Raw genomic sequence first — 16,651 nt, 5'->3', positions numbered from 1 at the left:
ACTTTGAGAGGGTCCAATAACACCTTTCTTTTATTTTCTGCCTGAGTTTGGAATCAATTGAGAGACACAGAAAGAGATCAAGGTGTGAACTTTATTTAATTATGAACATCTCAATTGGGGTGGCTTAAACGTACAGCCAAAGGGACTAACAGCCTCCTGAATTAAACTTATGTATCAAAACTCTCTTAAAACTGTCCTCTCTAGAGGACAGACTAGATCGTACCCTCTCTACAGGTACACAAATCTGTAGAAAGAAGAAAGGAGCTAAGCTGAGCATACCAGGAGAAGTGAGTGAAGGTTGGCGATTTGAATAGCTGAAACACTTCTTGTTCACTCCTGATTTTTATCTGCCTGGTGGGACTTCAAGTCCTGAGCATTAAGTAAATGATACACAGCTGATGTAAGTAGGCGTGTGGAGAAGAGTGTCTGATCAGCAAACACCACCGACCCTGCACTGAGCCTGAAGCAAAACACTGGCCATTTGAACCAAGTCAGGCTTAGCAAACACACACAACAGAGCTATGTGGGCCCAGTAAAGGCAAACCCCAGAGGTTTTTAGGTGACGTGAGTCTCGAGTGCAAGCTGCTGCTCCTTGACCTTGAACAACATTCAGAACATATTCATTCTGCTACACTCAGTGTTAGCAGAGACAGAGAGGCCACACAGACCTAAGACAGCAGGTATAACTAAGACAAGGACTAAATTGTGTCTTTAAGGACTTTGGCCTTTCAGACAGTAGTGGGTAGAGTCAGGTTTGCTGCAGTTAGAGGTAATGATATTAATGAAACTGAAGCTTCAGGTTCCCACACTTGCATGGGGCCTTTCCAAGATCCTGAGGTCCTCAGGGACACTAGTAATGTGTTCACATGGTCATATGCTCTTGCTCTCTCTCTCACCCCACCCCTCATATATATAATTGTATATAATTTGGTAACAAACACAAAAATACAGAAAAGTACAGGGAAACTCTATTCCCGAACACCCATTTGAGAGTATAGTACCAATCTGATGCCCCGTCAGTCCCTAATGCTTTAGTATGTATTTTCTCCAAATCTGGACCTTCTTCTACATAACCACAATACAGCCATCAAAATCAGGAAGTTAACACTGACACACTACCATCTAATCCTCAAATTCAGTTCAGAATCAAGATTGTATGTTTAGTTGTCATGTCTCCAGATTTCTTCAGTCTGAGATATTTCCTTAGTCTTTCTTTAACATTTATGATATTGGCATTTTTGAAGATTACAGGCCATCCATTTTGTAGAATGTCCCTCAATTTGAGTTTGTCTGATGTTTTCTCCTGATTAGATTCGGGTAATGAAAGCACATCACAGAGATTGGACTTTGAGCCTCTGCAGGTTGCCCCTTGATTCCCTTCCCACTGGGCTTGAGCTGGCCGCGCTACATCACCACACCATGTTGCCATCTGTCCCTCGAGGGCTCTGACACTCCTCTGGGAGCCACTGTGGTCACTCCTCCTTCCCATCCCCCTAGCCAGCATGTGTGTCTACCCCGCTCTGTCCCACCTGCTGGCTTTAGGACTGAATTGTTCAGAAAGGAGAAAGAAGAAAGGAGGAATAATGATAATAATGTTTTTGTAAATGTGTAAAAGCAAGGTAACTTAACTTCTGTGGATCAAGGCCATTGTCTGTTTTCCTTCTGTCACTCAGACATTTTGGGGACCTGGTGAAGGGGCTTCTGAGTTGGAAATACATTTAGTTTGGGTTTAGTGGGATATAGTTATATGGTTTATAGCTTCCAAGAATTCTCGAACTGCTCACTGTGTTGACTCTTCCTGTATGCCCAAATGAGGGTGAGGGCCAGGGTTCTCTCAAAATGTGAAGGTGGGACAGTGCCTGACATGAAAATATGTGAGTCCTAGAGCAGAAGCCAGATTTGAAATGGATGGAGCCAGAAATTAGGCTGTAGAAAATTCCATCATCAGATGTTCGGTAATGTTGTAAGTGTGGGATTCTGTTCTCATTGACAGTACACATGAAATGTGCTTAGTAATAACATCATGTAAACTATAAACCCATCACATCTTTTTTGATGGGAATCACCTGAAATAGAATTTATCAGAATTCCTATGTCTAAAGTATACAAACCTGTACCGGGTCTACAAACTAAGTTTGTTTTATGCTTCCTGTCTATTAAAAAAAAGATTAATACTGTAGGAAAGATTGAATTATCTATCTGTTCCATTTATATAAAATAGTATCATAAAATTATTGTGTGAAGGGATGACTAGAGAGTAAGTAGACAAGATTGTAGGCAAAAGCTATTATAGAGGTGTGTCTGGCAATTAATGTTTGCTATTATGGCGGTTTTAAAATTATTTGTATTTTTGTGATTAATCATTCTAATTAAATATTTGCTTTTATATGTATTTTTAAATGTATTGTTTTATATCTTTTTCTTAAAGAGAACCCTTCCCCACATTGTCACCTAAATCTATACCCAGCTGCATTTAAACTGTAAGGCGGCTGAGCTCCGCGTGTGCCTAACTGGAAATTGCCCATGTGGGGATGAATAGGCAGCACTGCTTCAGATTTCATTCTGCATTCTGGGCCAGAGAGGGAACTGTGGAAGGACAAACCTTGGATTCCTGTAGTACGTCCACATGCTCACAGTCACTCCACATCGTCCATGGAGTCAAGAGAGCTCTGGAGAAAGCGTAGCTCAAGACAGATTGTTTAGCCTGCCACTGAAAACAGCCACTGAGGCACAGGATTGAAAACACACTCCCAAGAGAGCTCCATGTCAATAGACAGAGATCTTGCTCAATTAAGTACAAGGGCTCAGAATGGACATGGCGATGAAGAGAATTTTAATTGATAAGAAGTGAAAGACACGTGGAGACTGGGGCCTCCACCTTTGTAAATTTCTAAACTTGTCGGAAGGCAGAATGACTCTATTACCTGTGTCTGTGAATGGCTCACCCTCTGCCCACTCCATTCCCCAGATTTGTTCAGCACGATGCCCAAATGAACCTCTTATGAAAAGATTTCTCCCAAATAGTTTACCTGCACAGGGTATAGGTTTGGATTGCCTGCACTGAGAGACTGACAGCCACCCTGAAGAAGTTGAGACACAGAGTCTCTCCTCTCAGATTCTAAGCCTATGCTAGAGTTTTTGGGTTCTAGAAGTACATCTTTATTTGGCAGTTGCTCCAGGGACAGAGAATGATTTGTTTCCTAACTTTGGTGGGTAGGTGAGAGGCTAGTGCTACAATAATGTTCTGGCTTCTGCTAAGACTTTTAACTCTTTAAAAGAGTGAGGCTCGGCTGGGTGCGGTGGCTCACGCCTGTAATCCCAGTACTTTGGGAGGCCAAGGTGGGTGAATCACCTGAGGTCGGGAGTTCGAGACCAGCCTGACCAACATGGAGAAACCCCGTCTCTACTAAAAATACAAAATTAGCCGGGTGTGGTGGCGTATGCCTGTAATCCCAGGTACTTGGGAGGCTGAGGCAGGAGAAGCACTTGAACCTGGGAGGCGGAGGTTGTGGTAAGCTGAGATCGTGCCATTGCACTCCAGCCTGGGCAACAAGAGTGAACTCTGTCTCCAAAAAAAAAAAGAGTGAGGCTCATCAGAAAATGGAAAATGAACAAATACAACTTCAGAGATAGACTGTAGATGCAGCTGCTGAAGGCTTCAGGAGTCCCCCAGCTGAGGTTGTGCAGAATCAGAAATAGGAAGAGTTCTGATTTTTTTCATAGAAGTGCAGAAAAATTTGATTTTCGAACTTTGACCCTTCAGATTTTGATAACTTTGGGCTTTACCTTGCAAGAGGATTTAATCTCTGAGCCTCAATTTCCCCCTAGACATTAGTTTAGAGCCCAGATATGATGTTTTTGGTTTTTGTTTTTTAGTTGTTGTTGTTTCATTTTTAACTGGGCCCCTCTAATCCCAACAGAGGAGAGTGTGCAGGAGCGGAAGTCCAATGAAAGTCCTTTCACATGAGACTCAAGGGGTAAGGCATGCGTGTTTCCATCTGACACTCTGCTAGGGCTGGTGTTTCTGGCATGTATGTGCTTCATTGAGTGTGGAAGGTTATTGTGAAGATGGCAGAGGCTGCTAGAAGGTGTTCATTTAGAGAATAGTTTTGCCCATTGACCTTTAAAGACTCTGAGAGGTTCTGCTGTAAGGAAACCTGGTTGAGAAGGGAAGAATAAATGAGAAGATATCATGGGAAAACATTCAGAAAAATCCAGAATGTGGAATATTCTATTAATACAAGACAACTGGCTTGGTCTCATAAAAAACACAGTACTCTTTTTAAAAAGTTCAGGAAGACTATTTTAAAATAAAAGGCACTAAACAGACATAACAATCAAATGCAATGTGTGAACTCTAGATTTTATTTCAAAAGAAAAAATTATCTATACAGGTAGTATTCAGAAAAAAAGGGAAAATTTGAACATGGACTGGGTATTACATGGTATTACAGAAAATTATTGTTAATTTTCTTAAGTGTTATAATGCTTCTGTGGTTATGTAAGAATGTCTTAGGAGATGCATGCTCAAGTGTTTGGAAGCAAAGTGTAATGTTATCATGAGTCTGCAACTGATTTTCAAGTTATTCACCACCAACAACAACTATATACATATATATAAATGAAGATGGCAAAATGTTAACAATGCTGAACTTCAGTGGTTAATATGTGGGTGTTCTTTTGTGTTACTCTTAGCTTTTCTGTAACTTTATAATAAGAAGTTAAAGAAAAAGAAGCATATTTAACCTAGTGTTCCAAACATTTGACTCTGAAACTCTTTTTTACCCCTTACAATAACATTAATACTGAAGCATCTTCTGCTTCTTAGAGTACATTCTGGGACTAGGACAAATTCTTAGTAGCTATATTTAAAAATATACAATAATGATAAATGCTAAGTAAAAAATAAAAATCTTCTTGAAAATTCAAAATGCACTCTGAAAGCCCATCTCAATAACTCAGAAAGAGCAAGTCTAATGCTCTTGGCATAGTGGTGTGACTTTATTGACCAGAAAGATGAAGGTCAAAGCTTGCACAATGATTCCTGAATGTCTAGTAGGCATTAACCCGAAATGTTTCTCTTAGTATAACCTCAAGGATGATGATCCAGGCTAAAGTTTTGTTTGTTTTTTTGTTTTTTGTTTTTGTTCTTGTTTTTGAGATGGAGCCTCGCCATCCTTAGGCTGGAGTGCAATGGCATGTCCTTAGGCTGGAGTGCAATGGCATGATCTTGGCTCACTGCAACCTCTACCTCCTCCGTTCAAGCATTTCTCCTGCCTCAGTCTCCCAAGTAGCTGGGAGTACAGGTGCACACCATACCTGGCTAATTTTTTATTTTTAGTAGAGACTGGGTTTCTCCATGTTGGTCAGGCTGGTCTTGAACTCCTGACCTCAGGTGATCCACCCTCCTCAGCCTCCCAAATTGCTGAGATTACAGGTGTGAGCCACCATGCCCGGCCCTAAAGTTTTAATCATCTGTATACTTCTGTGCTTAAAAAACTACAGGAAATAATAGATCACTCAGAGCACTTTCAGGAAGAGATGCAAAGAAAAATTTGCAGGCATAATTGATGCAAAGTACACAGAATAAGGTTAATTAAATTATTATTTATAATTTTAATCTGAATCCATAGCATTTATAAATGTGTATCATTTGATTTCCTTCAGTGGAGATTTGGGGATGTATAGTTGACTCTGTTGTCATTCACTTTCTCTTTTTCTGGTAAAGTTTTTTTTAGGGAATTCCTCTTGGGCAACACTTCTACGTAGTCTAAGTGGGCCACATATACACCCCTGCCCCCACCCTTTCTTATAAAAAGAGGTTCACATAACGCAGATCTGACCATGCACCCAATTCAGTGCAGTCAATTCTAGATATTTTGCTGAAATTATGTGAAACAAGGCACTTCCTTTCTATTGGCTTCATTAATCGGTTGTGTGTGTTGTTAGAAGCCCCTTCATCACTAGGGAGGTAGACTGTCTAGGAATTAAGCCAACCAAGAGCAAAGGAGACCTAAGAGATGGGGAGAGATGGATTCCTGATGACATATTTTCTGCACCTGGATCCAGCTCTGCCTGAAGCTATTTTGTGTTGTTGGACCTTTTGATTTCAAGAACCTATAAATTTCCTTTTGGTTTAAGTCAGGTTGACTGGATTTTTGTTCATGACAACTAAAAAGCCCTGAAATATATTAGGAAGAGATAGAAAACTCTCTTCTATTTTCCCCTTAGAGAGTCATTAAATTTGGGCCAGGCTTATGCCTGTAATTCCAGCACTTTGGGAGGTTGAGGTGGTAGGATCATTTGAACCCAGTAGTTCAAGACCAGCTTATACAACATAGCAAGACTCTGTCTCCATTAAAAAATCGGAAAATTAGCCAGGCATGATGGTGCATGAGTTGGTGACAGGCCAGGTGTGGTGGCTCATGCCTGTAATCCCAGCACTTTGGGAAGTGGAGGCAGGCAGATCCTTTGAGCTCAGGAGTCCCAGACTAGCCTGGGCAACATGAGAAACTCCATCTCTATTTCTTTATTTAGAAAAAAATCACTAAATTTGAAATTTTCTTTTTTTTTTTTTTTTTTTGAGGCGGAGTCTTGCTCTGTCGCCCGGACTGGAGTGCAGTGGCCGGATCTCAGCTCACTGCAAGCTCTGCCTCCCGGGTTTACGCCATTCTCCTGCCTCAGCCTCCCGAGTAGCTGAGACTACAGGCGCCCGCCACCTCGCCCGGCTAGTTTTTGTATTTTTAGTAGAGACGGGGTTTCACCGTGTTAGCCAGGATGGTCTCGATCTCCTGACCTCATGATCCGCCCCTCTCGGCCTCCCAAAGTGCTGGGATTACAGGCTTGAGCCACCGCGCCCGGCCTGAAATTTTCAATTTCAAAACAATTTGAATGTATCAGTCAGTATTTTTTGTGACTTAAAAAAAAAAGCACTGGTTCTTCAAATAGCCAAATAATAGTGATGATAATAGTAAAAACATTTAAAAGGGATGAAATCATAGAATTAAGAACTGTAATTAATATGACCACTATGGGGGGAAAAATAATGTTCTTTCATTATTATTATAACTACCAACATAATCTTCATGGAATTTTGCAGCTGTTTATAGGAGAAAGTATCCTGCTTTTTGTACTTTACAATATAAATTTTAGCTAATCCATGTTTCCTCAGCCCTATAAATCTAGTTGCAAAAAACAAAGAAAATTTTTATTAAAGCATCTACTTAGCCATTCCAGCCCAAATTCACCACTCGGGGAATACTAGCTTTCCTTTAAATTCCTCCAAAAAATAGCTTGATAAACTCAGGTGGAATAATGTGTATCTGTGGCTGGCTTGTGTGTCTCTAATATTGTTGTCTTGGGGTTCTGTAGATATTTTACTAAAACACTGAAGGAAGATACCATGATGGATCTGGATGGGCCCAATTTGACCAACAGACATAGAACTGATTTAGACTCACTCACTGCTCTAACCTTGGGTCCTCGTATTACCTGTCTCTATTTTCTCTTCCCTTAGGATGAAATCTTGACCTGAAGGTCCCTTATGTAAATAAGCCCTGGAAGATTGCCCCTTGCCAGTCCCTCAGGCCTGTCTACCATATTTGAAACCTGCAGTAAAAACTGCTTATAGTCTCAAGGTGAGAAGAGATGGTCAGGAATTACTTTTTAAATAAGCATTACTGTGACGAAAATTCTGATAGTAATATGGACAATGAAGTGCAGGCTGAAGGGGTCTCAGATGGAAATGAGGAACCTATTGGGAACTGGAGCAAAGGCCACTTTTGTTATACTTTAGCAAAGAACTTGGAGGCATTGTGTCCTTTCCCTATGGAGCAGTGAAACTTTTAACTTGAGAGTAATGATTTAAGATATCTAGTGGAAGAAATTTCTTTTTTTTTTTTTTTTTTTTTTTTTGAGACGGAGTCTTGCTGTGTCTCCTGGGCTGGAGTGCAGTGGCCGGATCTCAGCTCACTGCAAGCTCCGCCTCCCGGGTTCACGCCATTCTCCTGCCTCAGCCTCCGGAGTAGCTGGGACTACAGGCGCCCACCACCTCGCCCGGCTAGTTTTTTGTATTTTTTTTTAGTAGAGACGGGGTTTCACCGTGTTAGCCAGGATGGTCTCGATCTCCTGACCTCATGATCCGCCCATCTCGGCCTCCCAAAGTGCTGGGATTACAGGCTTGAGCCACCGCGCCCGGCCTGTGGAAGAAATTTCTAAGCAACTTAGAAATGTGACCTTGCTGCTCTTAACAACCTATGCTCATATGTATGAGCAAATAAATGACCTGAAACTGAAACTTATATTTAAAAGGGAAGCAGAGTGTAAAAGTTTGGAAAATGTGTAGCCTGGGCATGTGACAGAAAAGAAAAGCCCATTTTCATGGGAGGAATTCAAGCAGGCTGAAGAAATTTGCGTAACTAAAAGGAAGGCAAGTGCTGATAGCCAAGACTATGAGGAAAAGGCCTCAAAGGCATTTCAGATCTTGTGGCAGCCCTTCCCATCACAGGCCCAGAGGCCTAGGAGGACTGAATGAATTCCTGGGCCAGATTCAGGGCCCACCTACTCTGCACAGCCTAAGGACCCTCCTCCCTGCATCCCAGCAGAGCCCTCATTGAGAACCTCTACTAATGAAGTGCAGAGGGAAAATGTGGGGTTGGAGCCTCCACACAGTCCCCAGTGGGGCACTGCTAATGGAGCTTTGAGAAGAGGGCCACCATCCTCCAGACCCCAGGATGGTGGAGCCACTGACTGCTTATACCCTGTGCCCAGAGAAACCACAGACATTCAATGCCAGCCCTTAAGAACAGCTGTAGGGGCTGAATCCTGAAAAGCCATAGAGGCAGAGCTGCCCAAGGCCTTGGGAGCCCACTCCTGGGATCAAATGTGCTCTGGATGTGGGACATGGAGTCAGTCAGAGGAGATTATTTTGGAGCTTTAAGATGTAATGACAGCCCTGCTGGGTTTTGGACTTGCATGGGCTTGTAGCTCCTTTCTTTTGGCTGATTTCTCTCTTTTGGAAGGGAAATATTTATGCAGTGCTTTTACCACTATTGTATCTTGCTAGTAATTAACTTGTTTTTGATTTTATAGGCTCATAGGCAGAAGGAACTTGCCTTATCTCAGGTGAGACTTTGGACTTTTGAGTTAATGTTTGAATGAGTCAAGACTTTGGGGGACTGTTGGGAAGGCATGATTATATTTTGCAATGTAAGAAGGACATAAGATTTGGAGGGGCCAGAAGTGGAATGATATGGTTTGGATCTGTGTTCCCACCACAGATCTCAAGTTGAATTATATTTCCCAGTGTTGGAGGTGGGGCCTGCTGGGAGGTTATTGGACAATGGGGGCAGAGTTCTCATGAATGGTTTAGTACCATCCCCCATTGGTTCTGTGTAGTGAATGAGTTCTCATGAGATCTGGTTGTTTAAAAGTGTGCAGTACCTCCCCCACTCTCTTTCTTGCTCGTGCTCCAGTCATGTAAGATGGGCCTGCTTCTCCTTTGCCTTCTTCCATGATTGTAAGTTTCCTGAGATCTCCCCAGGAGCAGAAGCCACTGTGCTTGCTATACAGCCTGCAGAACTGTGAGCCAATTAAACCTCTTTTTTTTTTTTTTTTTTGAGACGGAGTCTCGCTCTGTCGCCCAGGCTGGAGTGCAGTGGCCGGATCCCAGCTCACTGCAAGCTCTGCCTCCTGGGCTCACGCCATTCTCCTGCCTCAGCCTCCTGAGCAGCCGGGACTACAGGCGCCCGCCACCTCACCCGGCTAGTTTTTCGCATTTTTTTAGTAGAGACGGGGTTTTACCATGTTAGCCAGGATGGTCTCGATCTCCTGACCTCGTGATCCGCCCGCCTCGGCCTCCCAAAGTGCTGGGATTACAGGCTTGAGCCACCGCGCCCGGCCCTCTTTTTTTTTTTTGTAAATTACCAAGCCTCAGGTATTTCTTTACAGTGGTATGAGAATAACTAATACACTACCCCATCACATTTTATTATTGTCAGTTTCCAATCTATCCATGGAAAAGGGCAGCATAATAACAATAATTGGTCCTAAGTTTTCACTCAAAAGCTATTTTAAATGAAACATGTATCTGTGATAAGTGATATATATCTACGTATGTAATAAAGCTCATATAGTGCTTTGCATAGAATGGATCTTTGTAAATATCAAATAATTGAATGAGTTAATTAACAAATTTAGCAATAGAAAGAGTTTGCAAATAATATTCTGTAACATTAATAATTGTAGGTTGAAGCCAGGCACAGTGGCTCACACTTGCAATCCCAGGTACTCAGGAGGCTGAGGTTGAAGCATTGCTTGAGTCCAGGAGTTCAAGACTGAAGTGTGCTGTCATTGCCCCACCACACTCCAGTCTGAGTGGCAGTGAGACCCGGTCTCTAAAAATAGAAATAATGATAACTGTATATTGAGGTTTCTCAACAAAGTGCTTACCATAAAAATTACGGTTCTTTGTAGAATACATAGTTTTTAAAATGTGAGAGTTATAACTCTGATTTTCTTTGATTTGCCCCATTGTGCCCAATGGATCATGGGAGTGGAGTTTTCATGAATGATTTAAAGCCATCCTCCCTTGGTACTATATAGTGAGTTATTTCTCACTATATAGTATGTCCAATGTAGTGCCTTGGTACATACTGGTTGATGGACTAAATAAAAGTACATTTGGAATATTCCTATTTTTTGATAAAGAATATAAGCCATTATGCAATAGGCTAAAATGAGACTCTCTTTTTCTTGCCAAACTTCTACTTCAGTTAGAGATTGCTTGGGGGCTACAAATAACAAAAAATTCAACTCAACTGTTTTAAGCAATAAGAAATTATATTGGCTTATTTCCTATGACATCCAATAGCGAGGCCTCTGGCATTTGGTCTTGTCAGCACAATGAGTTCATTAAGGACCTAAGTTCTTTTCATCTCTCCACTTTGCCATATCCACGATGTTGACTTCATCTTGTGGCTGCCTTCCCTCTTGGTGAGAAGTGTCTGCCAGTAGCCATTAGGGTTACATGCTCCCTCATTTACCTTTAGTGTGGAGAGACATTGAACATGCTAACATCTATGGCTTTACCAGAAGAGTTAAGAGGTTCCTTCCGGCCGGGCGTGGTGGCTCAAGCCTGTAATCCCAGCACTTTGGGAGGCCGAGACGGGCGGATCACGAGGTCAGAAGATCGAGACCATCCTGGCTAACACAGTGAAACCCCGTCTCTACTAAAAAATACAAAAAACTAGCCGGGTGAGGTGGCGGGCACCTGTAGTCCCAGCTATTCAGGAGGCTGAGGCAGGAGAATGGTGTAAACCCAGGAGGCAGAGCTTGCAGTGAGCTGAGATGGCGCCACTGCACTCCAGCCTGGACGACAGAGTGAGACTCCGTCTCAAAAAAAAAAAAAAAAAAGAGGTTCCTTCCTAGATTCCCTGAAAAACTTCTCTCCCTCTCATTGCATCCCATGACCATTCCTGAGCAAGATACGGTGGTGAGAGGGATGAGAAATTACTTCAATGGCATAGACTAATCAAGTCACAGTCTTGGAGTTGGAGAGCACTGGGGTTTTCTCAAAGTGCTGACTGTTTATAAAAGGTATAGACATTCTAATAAGAATCTGAGAATTGTCAGAAAAGGAGAAATAAATGCTAGGAAGGCAATGAACAATGCCCACTACTTGTCTGTAAGGCCCAACTCCCTACTTTTAAGTACCACTGTTGCTGCATTAATTTTCCATGACAATTCTCCAAGATCTATTGCTTTCCTTCATGTAATATTATTCAACTGGATTTTTATCCCTCATAGCCCAGTGTTAGAAGATAACATTAGCTATCATGTATTGAGAGAATCTGAAGAAACAGATTGCCCTCACCTCCACCCAATCAATTATTTTACATTCATTACCCTATGAAGAACATAGTATTAGCTCCCATTTTCTTGATAAGAAAACCAAGACTCAAAAATATTCAGCAAACCACCTGAAGTCCCCCAGCTACTAACTGTACAGATGAAAGTCAAGTTCAGGTATTTAGACTCTGAATATTCTACTCTTTTTGTTATGCCTAGACTATTTATTCCTCGAAGAAGACCACCAGAGTCTAGAGTCAAAGCCAAGCGGCAAGGATCTTTACTGCAAGATCGAACTTGGTTCTTCCGCTTCACAGCTTACAAGAGGGCATCGAACAATGCGTGCGCTTGCTTTTTATAGCCCGATGTAAACAGGACTTGAAAGGTTACAGAGGAACAAGGCATTTCTCTAGGTTACAGCATTACAATTGGTTAACATTTTAAGTTATACATTTAGCAGTTTTCTATTGGTTCCTGCGCTTTCAGCAAAACCACAAACGGCTGTGTCTTTATTGGGGATTTTCCAGGTGGTGTTTTTCTAAAGTTGAGATATATGGTAATCTCTGAGTTGAGAAATGTGTTTTTACTGGGCTCAGGAAGTTGAGAGATATATGGTGGGACGTGTTTGTACTGGGCTCAGGAAGTTGAGAGATATATGGTGATTTTGTTGAAAGGAAAAGAGTGAAATGTGGGGAAAAGAAAGGTCAGCCTGTTACTGTGTTCTTATAGATAGAAGTAAGTTTAAGAGACTCTATTTGGCTCTGTATTTGAGATGCTGTTAATCTGTGACTCTACCCTTAATCTTGTCCTTGCTAGAGACATCGCTGTGGTAATTAAGTTTTAAAGGATTTTGGGCTGTAAGGAATGTGCTTTGTTAGGCAAATGCTTAAAGCCTGCTTGTGGTTGAAGGTCAGTACCATTCTCCTAAATCTCAGCAAAAGAAAAACATCTGTCTCCCGGGCAAATGGAACATCTCCGGGCATCTGTATGTCTTACTGCTGATTCACTCCTTCATCTTCTGAGCAACAAATACCGAGGGAACTCAGAGACCAGTGCCAGCGTGGGTCCTCTGCAAGCACAGCACTGGTCCTCTGGGCCCCGCCCTTCTCTCTCCATACTTTGTCTCTGTGTCTTTATTTCCTTCATTTTCACTATGTTATATTGCCTTCCAACTCAGCAAAATACATTTTAATTTAAGAAGACCATTCATTTTTATTATAATATTTTCCCTTTGATCAAGTTAGAACATTTTTAGGAACAGAGGGAAATTCCTCAAATTTTCTAACATCTTCTGTGTTTCTTAGGGCATACCTTAGAAAAAAATGCTTTAAATCTGTCTTCCACAAATGAACCAGACTATTCTATTTTTTGTATATTGTTTATAACTAATCACTAGTGTAGTGTGGTTTATTACTCCTGGGTGTTTTCTGCATTCTTTCCATTTCAAATTACATCATAAATCATATTTACTTATTTTGGCCTTATGTTACTGAAGTTTTTTTTAAGATGTAGAATTATTTGCATTTAGTCTTTAAAGTTCTATAAAAATCGGCTGGGCGCGGTGGCTCAAGCCTGTAATCCCAGCACTTTGGGAGGCCGAGACGGGCGGATCACGAGGTCAGGAGATCGAGACCATCCTGGCTAACACGGTGAAACCCCGTTTCTACTAAAAAAAACTACAAAAAGCTAGCCGGGCGAGGTGGCGGGCGCCTGTAGTCCCAGCTACTCGGGGGGCTGAGGCAGGAGAATGGCGTAAACTCGGGAGGCGGAGCTTGCAGTGAGCTGAGATCCGGCCACTGCACTCCAGCCTGGGCAACAGAGCAAGACTCCGTCTCAAAAAAAAAAAAAAAAAAAAAACAAAATCAGGACCACCACATTGTTCAACTCTGCTGGTAATGTTCACATCTTCATCTATATGAAAAGTGTTCCCTGAAGTCCTGTGTGCAGTAGTTTGGTTAAAATCTAACTCCAAAAAATGTACAGAATAGAGGGATGGTTTATCTCTGTTTTATAGGGCAACTTTGATTTCTTCCAAACTGCAAGTATGTAGCTCTGGTTTCTCTTCTAATCATTTCCTATTTGGGTGATAACCTAGAAAGGAGGGAAATTTCGGGGTCAACCTGTGTATTTGCCTTTGCTGTGTGATGTGAATAGTATGTTCTACTCTAGCAAGAATCTAAATCTGAATAACCTTCAGAGACTTCCTTGACTAGGACACAACTGAATCTCTGTGTTGCCTATAGAAATGCAGATTAGGGTCAACACCAATAGGATGACCATCCTGAGGGAAAACGTCTCAAATTTCCTGACCTACAGATGCCTCCAGGGATGGGAACCAAGTCATCTAGTTATGTACTCAAGTTTCAGATTTGGCTAAAATTAGAGGAAGTTCCTTATTTATAGAAGAGAAGAATTTCTATATAAATTGGGCTTAACTAAATCTACAAAATCTAGGAAAACATCAGTTTAATGGGATTTCAAATTAACTTCTTGAGTTGGTATTCTGTATTTCCAACCCAGATTAAGAATTCTCAAAATTTCTAGGTAATAATCAGTTGAATACCCATTGTATTGTAAAAACCAATCTAGATAACACTTTTGCAATAGTTTAAAAGTTTTAGTCTTGCCTTTTTAACTGGCATTTTCTCTTCTTTCTTTACTGTAGAACCTCAGTTTTTTCATCCCTCCCGCCATACAATTCATATGCTCAGTTCCATGTTCAAGCCAATCATGGTGGCTTCATTTCTCTTGCAATGATAGGTCTAAATATGGACATGTGATATAGTTCTGGCAAATGAGCCATTTAGGAGAGTCTATTGGGGACTTCTGAGACATGTTGTTTCATTTCTATAAAGGGTACAAAAAAGAGAAATCCTTCTTCTTCTGGACATTGCTACATTTGAATGTGATGCCTGGAATTGCAGCAGCCATTTTGTGACCTCAAGGGGAACTGGCCTGAGTGTCAAGTCTTCCACTCAAGATGGCAAATTGGAAAGAGGAAAAGGATCTGAGCCCTTGTATGAGTGAGGCTGCTCCAGAAAAACAGAACCAATAGCATTTAAATAGATATATAAGAGGAGATGTATTACGGGAATTGGCTCATGTGACTGTGAAGGCTGAGAGGTCCTACTATATACTGTCTGCAAGCTGGAGAACCAGGAAAGCTGGTGGTAAAGTTTAGTCTGAGTCTGAAGGCCTGAGAATGGGGGCTGTGGAGGTTTGTGCTGCTGGTATAAATCCTGGAGTTTGAAGGCCCAAGAACAGGAGTGAACTGTCCAAGGACAAGAGAAGATGGGTGTCGCAGCCCAAGAAGAGAGAGAGAGGATTCACCTTTCCTCTGTCTTTTTGTTCTATTTGGGTGGGCCCTCAACAGATGGGATTATGCTTGCCGCCCCTGGTGAGGATTGATCTTCTTCACTCAGTCTTCTGATTTGAATGTTAATTACTTCTGGAAACACCCTCACAGGCACGCCCAGAAATGATGTTTTACCAGCTATCTGAGCATCCCTTAACCCAGTCAAGTTGACACATAAAATTAACCATCACAGCCCTTGATTATGAAGTTGAGCTACTTACTTAACCAACGCTGGCACAGCCCTACCGCCAGACTTCTTGTCATGTGAAATAATAAGTTGAAGCCAGCTGAGTCAGCTTTTCTGTTAGGGTAGTCTTAACTGCAGAAAACAGAAAATGTGTCTCAGCTGCTTTAAATTTATTATCTTCGTTGAGAGCATTCGAAGTGGTCCAACATTAGGAATCATATTTTGAAGACTCTCTGAGATTCTCCTTGATTTCTGCATCTAAGAATTCCCCCTACCGTTCCATTTGGTGATCCTTCATGCCATCATTGAGATGACCTTTCTAAAATTCAAATTTGGTCAAATTATAACTGATTAAATTCTTCAAAGGCTACTTTTTGCTTTCTTGGCTTGGCACACAGACCTGTCTTCACTGGGTCCAGGCTGAATTTCTCTGACCACATATCTCATTAGGTCAGGCCCCAAAGGCACCCTAAAGCTATTGTCATTACTTGACTATGCTATGTTCTGTCTCCCCTATGCTTTGCAGTGCTATTCCCGTTGCCTAGAACATGTTTCCTGACCTGAAGGGTCACCCCCAAACCAGCTTCTTTTGGCGAGTCTTTCCTCATGTCCCCTCATAGTCCCCTAAGATTGTCAGATTCTCCTCTTCAGTGCTTCCGGCACCCTGACTGGGTGCCCCTGTTATAACACAGGTGACACTGCTATGTAATTGTCAGATCGTTTCCTACATTTGACTATAATGTCTTTAAGGGAAAAATGTGCCTTATTCATCTCAGCATCTCCAATGCTTAGCTTATTAACTGGCACAAAATAAGCAGGTAATAAATGTTTATTAATGAATAAATAATGCTATAATCTAGACTTGGGTTCATGAAAGCAACTGTATCCTCTCTTTGGCTGATTTATTCCTGGTATTTTGCAGACCATTGCATCCTCAACAGGGTAAGGAGGAGCAAAGAGAGGAAGGAAAAGCTACAACTCTGTAACATACGTTGTTAAAATTTTGGAGGAAGGTAAACCAAGCTTAGTAAAGATTTTCTTTTGTATATCTTTTATCTGTTCTATCTCTAACTCATATGATGAATTATTCAACAAATATATACTGACAGCCTACTACATGTCAAGCATTGTTTAAGCACTTGGAATATATTAGTGAACAAAACAGCCCTCAGAGAGCCTTGGCGCTACAAAGAGCTTTAAACAATCATTTCTCCTTTCTGCATCTTAGGCCTGCATTTGTGCATGAACAAGAAACACTGTCA

This window comes from Piliocolobus tephrosceles, chromosome 4 (genome assembly GCF_002776525.5).
Source record: "Piliocolobus tephrosceles isolate RC106 chromosome 4, ASM277652v3, whole genome shotgun sequence".
Classification (NCBI taxonomy): Eukaryota; Metazoa; Chordata; class Mammalia; order Primates; family Cercopithecidae; genus Piliocolobus; species Piliocolobus tephrosceles.
This window is presented reverse-complemented; position numbering follows the sequence as displayed.